We start from the raw sequence: 15013 nt of genomic DNA, 5'->3' as shown, positions 1-15013 counted from the left end.
TGCTGACAAGGTGTTATGATAATTAACTGCATAGAGACAAACACACAGGTGGCTTATTGTTGTAGTAACGTTCATAAAAACCTTCCTGTTTCTCCACGAGTAAAATTAAACTGTATCCGGAGCCAGAACTACACATTTATTTTAATATAGAGTAGAAGAACTTGCCAAATTCTAAGGACCTTCCTTAATATAACAAATGGTGCCATACCCATGACTTTAATTCAATGATAATTCCATTTCTACTGAACCTTACAGAGGCTTCATCATTCTAATAAAGCAATGAGAAACAAAGAGAAATACAGAAGAGACAACAGGAGTATTTTAAGCATATAGGAGCTAGAAAACTATTTAAAAAATGACAAATAATTTTAAGATGTTGTAAATATCAAGTAAACAAAATAAATTCAGAAGGAAAACATTTGCAGGTTCCTCTGTGTAACATACAATCAGTATTGGGATACTCTATTTAAATGATTTACAAAAACTGCAGCATGAATCACAACACCTGCACACAAGTTACCTTTCCAAGCACGAAAGCATCATATGTTTCTCCTGTGAACATCTAGCATATAAACCGCATCTGATTTCCTCTCCAAATTCCTCAAGACAGTCTATCATCCGATTGCTTCCACTCTTCAAGTCCTTGAAAAAACAAGATTGCAGCACTTCCTAATACTGCCAAGAATCTTTAATATCTGGCTTTTTGTTCAAATTTTCTATAGTAGGAAGTTTGCAAGCCTGGTCACCATGGCAAGATGGAGAAAAGATTACACTGCAGACAAAAGCATCAGGGGCAAAGCCAGCAAGAAACAGAGGCGGCATTTAACATGAAGAAAGAAGTACATCTGAGTGCTCTCTACAACATAACTGCTCTTCAGAAAACTTTGCCTACGTGTCGTGCCTAAAACTTAGGAACCAAACCATACATCGTAAAGCAAGCCAGATGACTTTCAGTCTTTGGTGTCTACTTATTTACGAATGTTGACATTTAAGCACCAAATCCGACTTAAATGTCAGACTAGTCTTCAAGGGCTGAACTCTGCAAAGTGCAAAGTTTTTTGAGCTCCCTCTGATTTTAATCAGGCTCTAGCAAGTACAAGTGAGATGAAACTAAGCCTTCAGCCTTCTCTCTCCATGAAAGGTCAGGTTGGCCTTCAAGTGTTCACCATGGCCCTGCTCCAAAGCCCACCGGAGCCAAAAGGAAAGACTCTTGGTGACTTTAATAGCATTTGGATCAAACCCTGGTCTTTTGTTCCCTACTGGAACCTTTTATGAAACTCAACCCCCTCGTGATTTGCAGCAGGAACAGAAGTGTTGGGTTGCATTTTGTTTATATTTTTATGGGTGGAGGGAGGAGAGCCCTCTATTAATCACATTGCCTGACTCTTTTCAAGAACCTGTTTTCACTCGCTTGTAGTTTTAACTAACTGCAGCACTTTGGGCAGAAATTTTCCATTACAAATATTTGCTTTAGGTGGAATTATTCTGGGAAAAGATCAGCCAGAACAGTTCAGCTTTTTCTCCGAGACTTCAATTAGAGACAGAGGAGTAGTTTTATCGGTGTCAAGAAGTCTGCCAACTTCATCCTGGAGAAACTGCATCACCTCACACCAGTGACCTAAAATTCGGGAGGCAGCCGTTACCTCCGGGCCACGTGTTTGCCACCTTCCAGAACAGCCACCTGTGGTCGGGCATGATACAGGCCCAGGGGCCAGCACCTGCGGGGAGGTGGGGCCGCGCAGCCCCCACTGCTTTGCCACGCTCAGCGGGGATCTGGCTTTCAACAGATCAAGTTTGCATCGAAGATGTTCCAGCTGGAACGACTGCTAGGGACAACAGGCTGCTTGTGAAGGTAGCCCTTCAGCAAGAAGAGTAAACTTCATTTGAGGCTGCTGAGGCTCAGGAAAGCATGTCTGTGCTTCAGGGCCTTGCAAACACTGATCTAGGTCTGGAGACTACCACAGAGGATAGAGGAACCCTCATTATTACCATCTCTCTGTTCCCTCTCAAGCTTGGCCTGAGGAGAAAATTAAAGCCAGAAAATGAACATAAATGGAAGGCAGTAGTTGCTCTTTCATCCTTGGCAGTACAGTACAGGAATGCTTACTCTTTAAACATCATGACTTTGACTTTTTTTGTCTGCCTACAAGTAACTAAAACGTTGCCCACATCTCGCACCTTCCTTGCAGCAAGCGTAACACCATGCAAGCTACCACGGTTTCAAGGCATGAGTTTATCTGCAAGTCAAAGTTAATTTGAAGCGCTCCGCTGAATTGCAGGGTAGCTCTGGCCACTGCAGAGCAGGCCTTTTGAAAGCGTTTCAGAAAATCCTGACTGGCCCCTCACAGTTTATGTTCTGGAGCAGCAACACCTCTAGGAAAAAAAGAAATCCCTGCATTGGCATCAACTGCAAATCAGCACTCTGTGCTAGAGAGCAGATGGGCAGCAAGCAAGAAGGAACCAGAATGAAAGCAATGGGTAACTGGGAATAGGTGAAGCAAGAGTTCAGAGAGCCGTGAGCTTTCTGATCCTTCCTCCAAATGCATTTGCTACTTTGCAGCTTCAGTTAAGAAATGTTCCTTTCCATGATAGTTCAATTAAGAAGCAAGGCTTTTCCATTTTGAGAAAGCTGCTGTCCTAAAGTCTATCTGGAAACCATGAGAGATAACATGGTTCACGGCTTGATAATCCAGCTGTCCGCCCGTCAGATCAACCTGTGGGAGCGGCATAAACGTATGGCTATGCTCAGTGCATCAAAGCTCTACAAGAACGACGTGGTTTTCCAGAGTACCTTACTGAGGCTACTAGTTGTTTCAGGGAAGGTAAATAGTAAAACATCTCACGTCTGGTGCAGGCAAAGAACAATACACAGTTTATGTATTAAAATCAAATGAACTGCAAACGGGACCTGGATGAGGAAGTTTGCTAAATGTCAGCGACACGTAGCATGTAAAATGCAGTAGCATTTTACATGTAAAATTGCAGCTTGCAAACACATCTAAAGTTACAATGAACTTTGCTGAGACAACCTTAAGATCAGCCAAAGCTCTTAATTTTTTCTTTAGCTAGGACAATCAAAGAAATTACTATTACAACAATTTAACTGTTTTATACCTGTTTTAAACAGCTGCCGTGTATAAAGTCATTTACGGGTCAGATTTCTATGCATTTGCCAACCACACCAGGCTGCCAAACATCCCACTGTTCATGGGAACCACTCCCTATCACCTGCTCCACCTCAACCAGCATAATGTGGCTCCCCATGCCAAAACACACACATGCATTCATTCCCACATGAGAGCAGGCGTGGGACATACGTAAGAAAACTGTATTGATGGTAGCTCTGTGCAGCAAAATGCTACCTTGAGAGTAGGTGAACATTTCAAGGTGTGGGTCTGCCAGCTTTTCATAATGACACGATAAAATTAGAGGAGGAAATCCAGATCTCCAGGTTTGCTAAACAAGTGTGAAAAGAGCCCATTCGGGGCAGAGGTTCTACCTCTGCTTCGTGCCAGCTTTCCCACAAAGCAACCAGCATGTAATTGCTTACTTGCTATCTTTTAAAAGCCTTTCAGGAATACTCCCTGAAGCAACCAGAATCACAACAAACAATAAATCCAAGAAATGCTTAATAATGCAGAGACTTCTCTCACACAGTTCGAGCAGAGGCCAAGACAGATATTTGGCAGCTCTGGCTTCCTGAAAAGCACAGCTCATCCTGAAATCAATTACATCATCAGGGCACCCAGAGGTTTTATAATTGAAGACAGCAGGGTAGGTGGCCTAGTAAAACTCAATACCATGCAGTTTACAGGAATGTAAACTTTGCTGGTACCAGATGGACTGTGTTAATCAAAACAAACTTCTCTGAGAAGCAGGCAGCTTTTTAATTTGCCTGTACCATTGGAGGCATCTAGAGTTTACAGAAAGGAGCGGGGCAGCTCCTCAGCTGCTGTTCACTGCCACAGCTGTGTGAGCTATTGCAGACTGGTATCAGCAACACATTCATCCCATGCTGCAGCTGACTCAGCTTCAGTATGCAACGTGAACTTGCTCTCGTGTTCTCTTTGAAGGCTTTCTCAAGGGAAGTGAACAAACAATTAAGATGTATGATGGATGCTTCCCATTGGGGACATCTAAAAGACCATGATAAGTGTGCAGTAGAACAAGCTCTGGTATTTTGAGAGCTTGTTTTGGCCGGGTCCCTCTGCTGTGAGAAGATCATTGCTCCCATTTGTATTCTTCTCAGGAAACATATCCAACTCCCAGCAACTGCCAAAGTTTTGAACTAGTGCTTTCGAAACCCTAGTACTAAAGGAAGACATTAGAAGGATAAGCATAACAGCAATGCTGTTAACTTATTCTTAATTATTGGTAACAGCAAGACACCTCTAATCAAGACATTTTTAAACTTAGAAGTGGCTATTCTAAGTGAATGTCAAAGCTTTAGGTTATTGGTAGAGGCAAACCTAATTCCAAACCAATTTGACAGACTCCCCTGCTAAGAATGCACAAGTTTTACAGGCACCATGTTTTGTCTATAGAGACCACCTTACCTTTTCTACTAAAACACGACTTCCTTATAATCTGTCCAGACAGCTACATCTTATATTGGAGAAGTATCTTTTCAAAGTAGCTTGGCCTATATTCCTCCTTGAGGACAACCACCAAAGGGCAAGTGTATGTGATATCCCAGGGAGAAAACAGAAATGAAAATCCATCCTGGAGTAAAAGGATTGAATTAAAAAAAAAAAAAAAGAACGAAAAACCCATATATTCCAGACACATCTGGATTTTTAACTTGCTTAAAATACCTGTCAATGCAGGGAAATAAAACACCAGTCATAGCTACAAGTTTTGCAAGGAAGAAGAAAGAAAAGCCCTCTTGCTTCCTTCTTTATGAGTAGACTTGACATTCCCCACAGCATGTGTGGCATCCTTGCTCCTTATCTCCCCGGAGAACCTTAAAATCCAGCCACCACTACCCACACAGACCCAGATGCATAAACACACAACAAACAGAAGCAGTTTTATGGACTCTTTAGGGGGCCACAGAGAGATTTTATGAAAGTCACAACTGTTTTAACTCATTTGCACTGATAATGTCACATATTCTTCATGCACGTTTTCAGTTGTGACCACATTTGGAGTTCTTGCTGTTTATTGGATTTTCGGGGAAAGCAGAGCAGGGCATAACTGCATTGGCATATACAGCAGAGAAGGCGATCCCACTCATGGCTTTTGCTTATTCTTTTAGGCAATACATACTTCATTCTGTGTGGGATGAAAGTAGAGGAAGAAAACTAGGAGGAACAGGGAAAGGAGAGAGAGGCACAGTAAGGGATCAGGAATAGAAAGAGAAAAAAGGAAAGTAGCAAAATGCACTTAACAGATCAAAGACCTGACCAAGAAGATGAAAAAGGGCTTCCCTTCATACCAGACATTCCACTGACGCGACAAGGAGACAAGGTGGAGCGAGGCTAACAGGAAAAATAAGACCTCATCAAAGCATGGCCACCCTCTGCCAGATCTCAGGAAACCAAAGCACCGTGCCTGCAATTTAAAGCTTCCATTGATTTCAGCCATTTTATTTCGTCTGCATCACACACACCTGAGGCACTGAAATCCACTGTTAGGCTCATTATTCCCTGTCCTAGGCCAGTTAAGGGCTGGTATAGAGGTACTGCAAGCAACTGCCTTATAAGCAGCACTCATAGCAGCTTTGGCTGGTCCACACATTCAACTACAAATCCTTATTTTCAGCTGCTTGTTCTTTTGACAAGCTTTATTCATTCAAGCTGAAAGTTTTCCCTTCCAGGAGCTTGTGTCAAGCTGAATTGTTTTCTTCTTTGAAAGTATCAGGTAAAACAGTTCAACTGGTCCTGAAAAAGCAATTAGAGAGATTTGCCCATATCAACAAAGTTGTGCAACCACTTTATTGGGAAGACTTCAGTGGTTCTGTACTTTGGAGCAGGGATTTGAAATTTAGTAAAGGGACTGCAGAGATGCTCCTGTTGCTTTCAGCAACAACTCACTCTGCTTCCAGGCACGTGACAAGCCGCTGGGGAAAAAAAATCTCCATCTGCAATGCGCACTAGAGATTTGTATCAATTCCTCAGGGCCTCTAGCCCTACCAAACAGGAGCCTGCAGGAACAGCATCAGACCCTCCTTGCGTTGCTCCTGCAAAGCCACTGAGATAGGAGACTCTCTCCTGCAATGCCTGTGTCCAGCCTGGAGGAGACCATTTGCTTGGACTGCAGAGGGCTGAAAATTTGTGTCTGAAGAACAGGCTATGAGTATGTGTTACAAGGAAGAGAGGGGATAAAGGAGAAAGAAAGGAAGGTAGGCATAAAGAGGAATGGGATGGGAACAAAGAGGAGCCAGGAAGGAGAGAAAGGAAGAGAAAGATGGAGATACATGGAGATATTCAGACTTCTGCTGCTGTCAGAGATCCAGCAGCAGTATCCAAGGAATCTGCTGCCACTGGAGCTCCATTCACTTGGGTCCCCAGTGAGCACTCAGGAGCTGGACTGCAGCACCAGAGGCAGGAAAGAGCCCGCCTTCCCCAGAGCAGCTCTGCTTGAGAAAGCAGCTGTGCTTTCAACAAACCCATCTAGCATGAGCAGATGGACACAAAAACCCAGAGGATAGCCAGGACTCCTCCAGATTGACTGCTGCCTTTGTGTCTTTGCAAAGAAAAGAGCTGGCAGCTCTCAAATACAGTCTTTTCAAAAGGCAGCATGGCACCCGTGGGCCACGGTCACTCTGCAGGGCCAGGCTTGGTAAAAGGGGTCTGCTTGCACACAGGAGGGGAGTGTGTGGTCTGCAAGGTATCCAAAACATGCTCTCTCATCACAAAAAATTAGCTGATTCACTAGCAAGAGGGGAGGAGGTTATCCTTGACTCACGCAAAAGGCTCTGTCATTGTAAGTGGAAATTATTGAGGTGTCCCTGGGAATCCAGTGTCCTAGTAAAAATTTACAAACAAGCCATAAAAGACGTGGAGGCCCGCTGCATTGCTTTGGTGGTCTCCATAATGCATTTCATGTCAGTAAATACACACTAGTCCAAGTAGGCTGCTAATTTACAGAAGGAACCACGGTGGCTTTAAAATTATGTATGTGCAATTAGAGAATTAAGGCTCTAACTTTTTGCCATTGTCTTTACCCAGGGTCCCAGTAAGCAAACTTTAAAAAAAAAAAAGAGAGAGAGAAATTTAAAAGTTTATCACAGAAGAGGAGGAATAAATCAATTCTATTGGTAAAATATGGCAGAGAAAGAGCACAGAAATCAATGCCTATGAGACTGTCAGTCTCCTTCTGCCAAGTCTCCTGCACTCCACACAGGAGAGGAAAGATACACGCCTCAGAGTAGGAAATAATACATACTACTGCTAGCAACAGCAAACTATCCTGGATTCAAATACAGTGCCAACAAAAGATCAAATAAGGAATGGGGCGGGGGAGGAACCAACAACAAAAAAACCAGGACAAAACAAAAGCCACCATAATCAGGCTGTCTACCTACTTCTCATGAACAAACACCCAGCACCATGCAGGCAACCAGCCCCCAGAAAACGCAGGGAGGAGTCAGTGAGGAGCACAGTCCAGCTGCAAATACGCCCAGCGAAGGCAGGAGCCTAAGCACCCAGCCCCACAGCAGGGATAGATGTGCTCACCCCTACACATCCACCAGGATATGCCAGGAGCAGCAATGAGCTCCCCTGGCCAAAAGGCCCATCACTTCCTTCCTCCTCCATGCATCAGCCCTAAAAAAAGTGATAGGCGCGGATGAGAAGCATGAGGCAGGTAAGTGTCAGCTGGTCCCAATCCCAGCTCCTGCAACACTCTTTAAGGAATTTAAATAACTTGCTGGTACAGTTTGACTTGAGGAAGGAGGGGAAGAAAGCAAACTTTTACAGCTGAGCCTGCTCTCAATCAGGGCAAATGCTCAGTTGGTTGGTTGGGTTTTTTTCTTAAAAAATATAGTTCAGTCCAGCAAACGTATTTAAGTCATCATTTGGGGTCAGCCAAAAAAGAAACTTTTTGCAGTGCTTCGAGAGACACAAAATGTTTTAGTTGTGAGCATTTCTGGTAAATCAAGTGGAAGTGGTAAGTGAAAGTCTGGTTTCAGAAAGAAACGTGGGCACAATTTGCAAAGAAACATGGGGAGAAAATAAGCAACTGAAAGCCCCTGTAAATGTAGCCTGGAGAGTATTGCTTTATTTCAAAACCTATTTGTTTGGGGTTTTTTTTAATTCTTCCATAATTTACTTGTAATCTGAAACTACTTGTCAAATTCATTTTAAACCCACATTTTTCACTTAAATGGAGAGGGGGGAAAAATCACGCATCCACAGTTTGAATCTTTGCCTTTGAGATAAGAAGATGGAAAGAGGAGCAGTTATCACGCCAGTATGATGGGGTAGGGGACCTGTGGACCTTCAGGACAGTAAAACAGAGCATGTATGAGAGTTCCCAGCCTTAATGTCCAAGAACCAATTTACGGCCACCTAGAAAGAAACAGCAAGTGATAATGAGAAAATAAGTGATAGGCAAAATCTGGGGGGGACTTGCATGCATTTGATAATCTTCCCTCCTCCTCCTCCCCCGACTGCATCTGCCTTAGGACAGCAAGCTCTAAGGGCTGGGTTAAAGGACCATGTTAGCACAGATGTTGTGGGAACAGGCAGTGAGCAAGGAGAGAGCAGGAGCTACTGTACAAGGCACTACTGCAATAGTAACAGTTTGCTTATCAGAGGAGTTAATGAAGACCAAAAAGCTTGCATGGGTTCTCCTGACGATGCCCTGTAAATTAAAAGAAGTTATAACCTATTCATTTACACTGAGAATTTTCCCAAATTCACGCAATGGACAGGGATGGCCCTTGTTTGGATCCAGACTGTCTGTCAAAAGCCACCAGTGGCAGAGATACTAAATTCAGCTGTATTGTCCTCAAACTGAAGCTTGGCTTGTTTTCCACAAACTTTTCCTTCAAAATGAAACCATGCATCAGCTACTTAAAAACCAGTTTACTGGATGTCAGTGCTAAATACTTCAGGAAGAAGGTATTTCCTTTCTGGAAAATTCTTAATCTGACATTTCATCTGGCATGTCCCTTTGCTTCTGTCAGATTAAATAAAGCAATCCGTAAATATGTCACAGCCATCTCTAAATACAAAATAAATGGTAAAAAAAAAACCTTCCTTACTCTTTTCTTGTTAGGAAACTGTCTGTCATTTTTAACATCCTCAAAAATAGCTTGTTCTTTTTAAATATGAATGACACGAGTCTGTTAGCAATACAGCGAAGAAGCAAAATAACATTCTTCAGAGCTGGTATCCTTTCAGAGAAACTTTTTGATGTTTGCAATCAAATGCAACTCAATGCCAAAGTTATACTGCAACACAGAAAGAATCTGAAAGAAAACAATTCAAAAATTGGCAGCAAATGACTTCTTTTGTCAGCAGCCCTGTAAGTAAATTGTGCCTGTGCTATTACTGTTGGCATGAAATACCAAACATTATACTTCCAATGACTTTTATTTCTGTCACTTTTCCACACAATCATCTACACACAAGTCCTTAAATTCTCCAAATTAAAAATGGACTGGTTCTTTCATCACAGGCAGTCATGGTTTGGTTATGATAGGGTTCATCTGTGAAAAATAAAAATTAAAATCTGCAATAGCCAGTAAAGATTAGTGGCTTGCTTTAAATGGATTTCCTCTGCAAAGCTGTTCTTTATATCTCATCTAAACAGATAATAAATGGTAAAAGCCAAAAGCACATCAATAAAAGAATAATTCTGAAACTTGGCAGAAGTAGAAAAAATAATTACATTTTATCCTATTTTGACCACAATTCAGTCTCAACTATTGCCAGAAAAATAAGACCACAATATTCCAGTCTTCTTTAAGTCACTAAGATACTTGCTTTGAACTGCATTGGCAACTTCCAAAAATAAGCAGTAGCAAGAAAACTACATCATGTTGTAGTCTCCATCTCCACAGAAGTGGGTTTAAATGCTGATATTTAAAAGCCTGGCAAGCATGAAAGATCCCGCACAGTTGCTCACAGGAAAGTTTACGGGACGTTGTGCTCAGCCAAAAATACGAGCAGCTTCTGCCTTGGGGATTTTGCAGCAGCCTGTAATGCAGCCCCCAACCACCTCAGACTTTTACAGGATGGGGCTAGAGCTGACGCTCAGTATCACTCAGGTGCGTACTTGCAGGGACAACTAAACCTTCCCACGTAACCGACAGCCTCTCTTCCCCAGACGCCCCACACCAGAAGCCAAACATCTCCTGTTTGGCTTGAGGGAAGCCCACGAACACGCATCGTGAAGTTTGTTTGAGGCTCCGTCACCCTCCAATGTAGCCGTGGTCTGGCTCGTTCTGGTAAGCCACGACCAAGATCACGTTAACAAAGTCATCTCATCTCCTCCACAGCCCCACCATGCAACACATCTCCGCGCTGCCGAAGGGAAACCTGCTCTGGCTACTACGCGGGCGTCCTGCGGCATCACACCTCTCCCACAGGCCAAGCAAAAGGAGGGTGCGAGAGCGTGGGCAGACAGGCCCTGGTGGGCAAGAAGAAGGAGACACACGTCATGGGAAAGGTTGTAGGTCCCTCAGAGGATACTCCCGTGGTCCGTGCTTGTCTGGACTCCAAACAGTGATGGGATCCGGTCAGAAATGATGCAGATGTCCAGACAAGAAGGTGGAGGTGATGGAGGAGGGGAAGGGTGAGAAGCGGTATCTGAGCTACCACAAACACGTCTGCTCGTTCTTCAGGAACGGTGGTGGCTCTTGCAGGACCATTGCTGCGCAGGTGCGTGGACACGGCCAGGACCTGGGCCTCGAGGGCCTCCAGAAGAGTCGCTACAGAAGAACGGCGGCACAGCCTCCGCTCCGCCACCCACTGCTGCAGTCCCATTGCCGCTAAAGCAGGAGAACCGATTCTCCCAAATTCACATGTAAAGACACCCCGGGACAAGCAGTGCTGCAACAAAACTGATCTAAAGACTCTTGCATGTATTTGCTCGCAGGAAACAGGTATTTTCATTAAACTAACAGATTCTTTTTCTTTTCTTGTTGCCCTTTAGTATTTGCACTGCGTATGTTTGATTCCATTATTAAACACAATAAATAGCCCCTTGTTGAAGAATTAAGAAAAAAGTACCAGCCAGTGCAGATAATATTGCCGACCAAGACTGAAGACAGAGAGCTGCCGTTATTTCTGTATTTGAGTTATTGATTAAATGTAACATTCGTAAAGCAGCAATCAGAATTGCTATTCCGCAAACATTCCCAGAGAAATAAAGACTTGTTCCAAGTGCCAATCACATATACTCTTGTGGTTAAAATGCAATTAAACAAGTAAAGCATCCAGTATACCCACAAGACAAACAAAAACAAATCACAGAAACCTGAACTGTGGAGCAAAAACAAAGGCAAGATTTTTAAAACATAATTTAAAAATGAAAAGTGTCAGTACAGGCTGTTGTTTGTAACCCATTGTAAAAACTTTCAGGTTACACGTATATGTGTTATTTATACATAGGGAAAAGGTTCTTTTTCCAAAATATGTCTCAGTAGGAAAAATGTTGTGTAACAGTAATGCTTTACTTATTCCAGAAAACTGTCTTCCTTTTTTATGCCTTCTGGTTTAGTTTTAAAGTTTTTTTAAGCTGTGAAATGGATGGAAGAAAAACATTCTTGAATTAACTATGTGAAACTCTTGCCCTCAGACCCTGAAGAAAGAAAGTTGTTCTGAGAAGAGTAAGAATAATACCAAACAAACGTACTGATTCAGCAGTCTCTGTCATTGCCAGAAACCAATACAGATGGCAACAACCTCACCAAAAGCCGTCAGACTCACCGAGAACAAAGAGCCAGAGGCAGAAACCATGCCGGGGGACACCGGGGACCGCTCCGGTGAGACCCCGCAACCCAACTGAGCGAGCGGCGAGCCCTGCACCCTGCCACCTCCCACGGAAGGAAGAGGCCAGGCGTTTTGGAAGAGCACAGCCACAGATCTTCACAAAGAGCGTAAGCTTTCAAATTGTACTTAGCTTGTGGATCCCACATAAGTAAGAAAGGAGCACTCTCCAGACCAGCAGCAGTTTCTACTACATTTGGCCATCACACACCCCTCCCATGGCACTTAGCACAGGAGGCACCAATGCTATGGACGCCAGCCCTGGCTCAGAGCTTCTCCCTTTTGGCGACGGGTCTCCAACCTGCCCTGCTCAGGGCAGGGGGTTACTGCAGTGTTTTCCAAGGAGCAGAGAAGCGGTGGAATGGAGTTTACCTAAGTGGCTGCTGCCTGTCAAAGCTTCCCCCAGAGAGCACAAGCTCACCCAAGTGCACTTTGCTTGAGCAAAGCTATTGCGTCTGCTTCAGTTTTGTTTCCTTGAACTGATAGCTCAGGGCTACAATGGAGAAGGCAGAAAAGGGCGCTTTTCACAAGGGCCAGAAGGAAACAGATTTTACAAGATGGATGGAGCAAACCAAGGCAAAGTGTTGATGAACATACTGTGCTTCGGGCAACTTCATAAAACTCACATTACAAAAATCACTACAAATCATCTGCATCATTTTAAAGTCTTGCCCCAACCATACGTGCTGCATTACCCCATAGGCTGCTCACCTCGGGTAAAAAGAAAAATTCTGCCCAATTCACCAGTACCTATTACAGAGCAATAACCCACCGCTCCCTTTTTTTGTTTGTTGGGTCTTTTAACCTCTAGTGAGCTTGTTTTAGTGCCCTGAGCGGATCCAGGAGTCTCTCCCTTTGCAAACAGCCACCTGACAGCACGCCAGAGTGGCTGTCTCCAGAATTAGGACAGAGACGTCGAAACGCACAGAGGCGAATCGATCCGATCGATCTCTCGGAGAGTTGAGAAGCACACAGTCCTTGGAGACCTTTATTTTTTCAATCTGCAATCCGCAATGAAAGGGCCTGGCAGTAAACTGGAGAGAGCCAGTTTTATAAGCTGGGAGGGAAACGATTATAGAACTGCAGCAGTTCAGGGATCTTCCAGCTGGTTTAAATGATTTGATTTCCTTATGAACATACTGAAGGGGGAAGAAGAAGAAGAAGAAGGAAAAAAAAACAAAAAAAAATTCCTGAAGGTCAGCCATGAGTGCTATAGGTACCACATGAAACTGAGTCCTCAGTTTATTCTCAAACATTTAATGTAGAGATGGAGACCAGGGGAGGAAGGAGGAATACAGAGGAGGAACAGAGGTTACTGCATCCATATGCAAATATGGATCAAGGAACCAGATTGTCTCCTGCAATATCTTACGCAAATGAGCAAAATCAAGAGAGGGACCAGAAAGCAACACAATCTACCCCGAGCTCCACTGACCACAGTGGGCAGGCGCTCAGGTGAGGTGTAAATTCAGATTTTCCCAGAAAGTTCTGAACTGACTCCACTCCGCCACAGCTCAAAAGGCGGCGTTTGCTGCTGGGTGAAGTACTGCTTCCCAAAGGGAACAGAAGCTGGTTCTTTGCCTCCTTCACTTAGTTTTCCCTTTTTATTACACAGGCTTAGCTATTATACGTGCCATACTGATAATTTCACAGGGAAGCAGTAACATTTCTAAAATGCTTGGAGGGGAAAAGAGCATTTGTTTCAGCTGAAACTTTTTGGTTATTTCAACCCAGATTTGCAAACACCTTTGCCAGCCCCACACTGCACTTTTATAAGCTCCACAAGAAAAATAAGTACAGTTGCATTGACCAGCCTTCAGCAATCCAGGCTGGTGGGGACAAGGAGCAGCATCTTAATAGCCTCTTCTTTCTATCCCACCCCTGGGAAAACTGTGACTGTTATTGAATCTAACTCTTTTTCTACATTTCTTATGTAGAAAATGTCCAAACTAGAAACAAAACATGCTGTTCACTGAGAAAAGCTTTTTTTTTTTCCTCCTTTTTGTTTTGTGTTTTAGGGGGTTTTTTTGCAGATAGTTAGGGTTAATAATAAAAAAAAGTTCAGGTTAAGCAAATATTTTTCAGATGTCCAGGGTTTTTTTCATTAGGATGAATCTAATAAATTAATTTTCACGCTGCTGGGAGTCAACAGGAGCTCATTCTTGTTCCCTCCTTCCTCCAAGGTCAGCAGGCCGCACTCTGCTTTGGTTCCTTACTGGCGCAGGCTGGGCGCTCATTTTGGAAGCTCCTGTGCTGGCTGGAGCACTGGGAACCGAGGCTGCCCCGCTGCCTGCTCGTGTGCTTGGGCAGGGGTGAGCAGGCTGGCGGCAGCAGCCGCTTCTGGCACACGTTAGCGCGCCGCTGGCTGCACAGAGGGTCTCTGTGCCCTTCACCCATCTCCTGAGCACAGAGCAAGGCTTATGGCCAACTGCGTGGTTTTGACCTGATGCAAACAGAGGCGCGCATGGAAGTATTTCAAACATATATTTGGGATCCTGTGTACGCCTCTCCGGTAACATCTCTAGAATAAGGACTGTGTTACACCAGATCACACACCTCGGCTCAGCCAACCACCCCCCAGTTGCCCACAAACTCACTTTAAAACTCAAACGTGCCAGATATTTCATTTATTTCACATTCTTTTTCTCTCTTACTGACTCTGCAAGGCCACATCTGATATAAATAATATCAGCATCCACCAAATTATGGAAAAGGAAGCTGAAACCCTACAGACTCCATCCCACTTTCACTTCTGTCAACGGCCGCCTCTTGCTGATTTCACAGCAGGAGTCATAACTTCTTTCCACTTCTTTATTATTATTTTTTAAAACAACTTTTGGTAGAGGGCCAGCACTTGATGGGGAATGAGACAATCCCAGCGGGTGCTGTTAACCCGTGTCCTGCCAGCATTCCTGGCGCTCACCGACCCACTGCTCGGGATTTACAACACTTGCGTGAGCACATCACCGCGCTCACGCCCAGGAGGGCGTGCTCCCCGTCCTGCGCTCTCTGCTCTGCCCCTGCAGCTATCACCGGACAGCACGCACCAAGAGCCTGACAGGTCTGCTCTC

The 15013-nt window shown here is 44.1% G+C and overlaps 1 protein-coding gene across 3 annotated transcripts in view; it reads right to left on the bottom strand.

Annotated features, from left to right (window-relative positions):
* Positions 1-15013, bottom strand: part of TMTC1 (transmembrane O-mannosyltransferase targeting cadherins 1) — a 146840-nt gene that overhangs the window by 90187 nt on the left and 41640 nt on the right. The window lies entirely within an intron of this gene.

Source organism: Haliaeetus albicilla, chromosome 19, assembly GCF_947461875.1.
Source record: "Haliaeetus albicilla chromosome 19, bHalAlb1.1, whole genome shotgun sequence".
Lineage (NCBI taxonomy): Eukaryota > Metazoa > Chordata > Aves > Accipitriformes > Accipitridae > Haliaeetus > Haliaeetus albicilla.
Note: the sequence above shows the minus strand (reverse complement) of the source record. Positions and strands in the feature narration are given on the sequence as shown.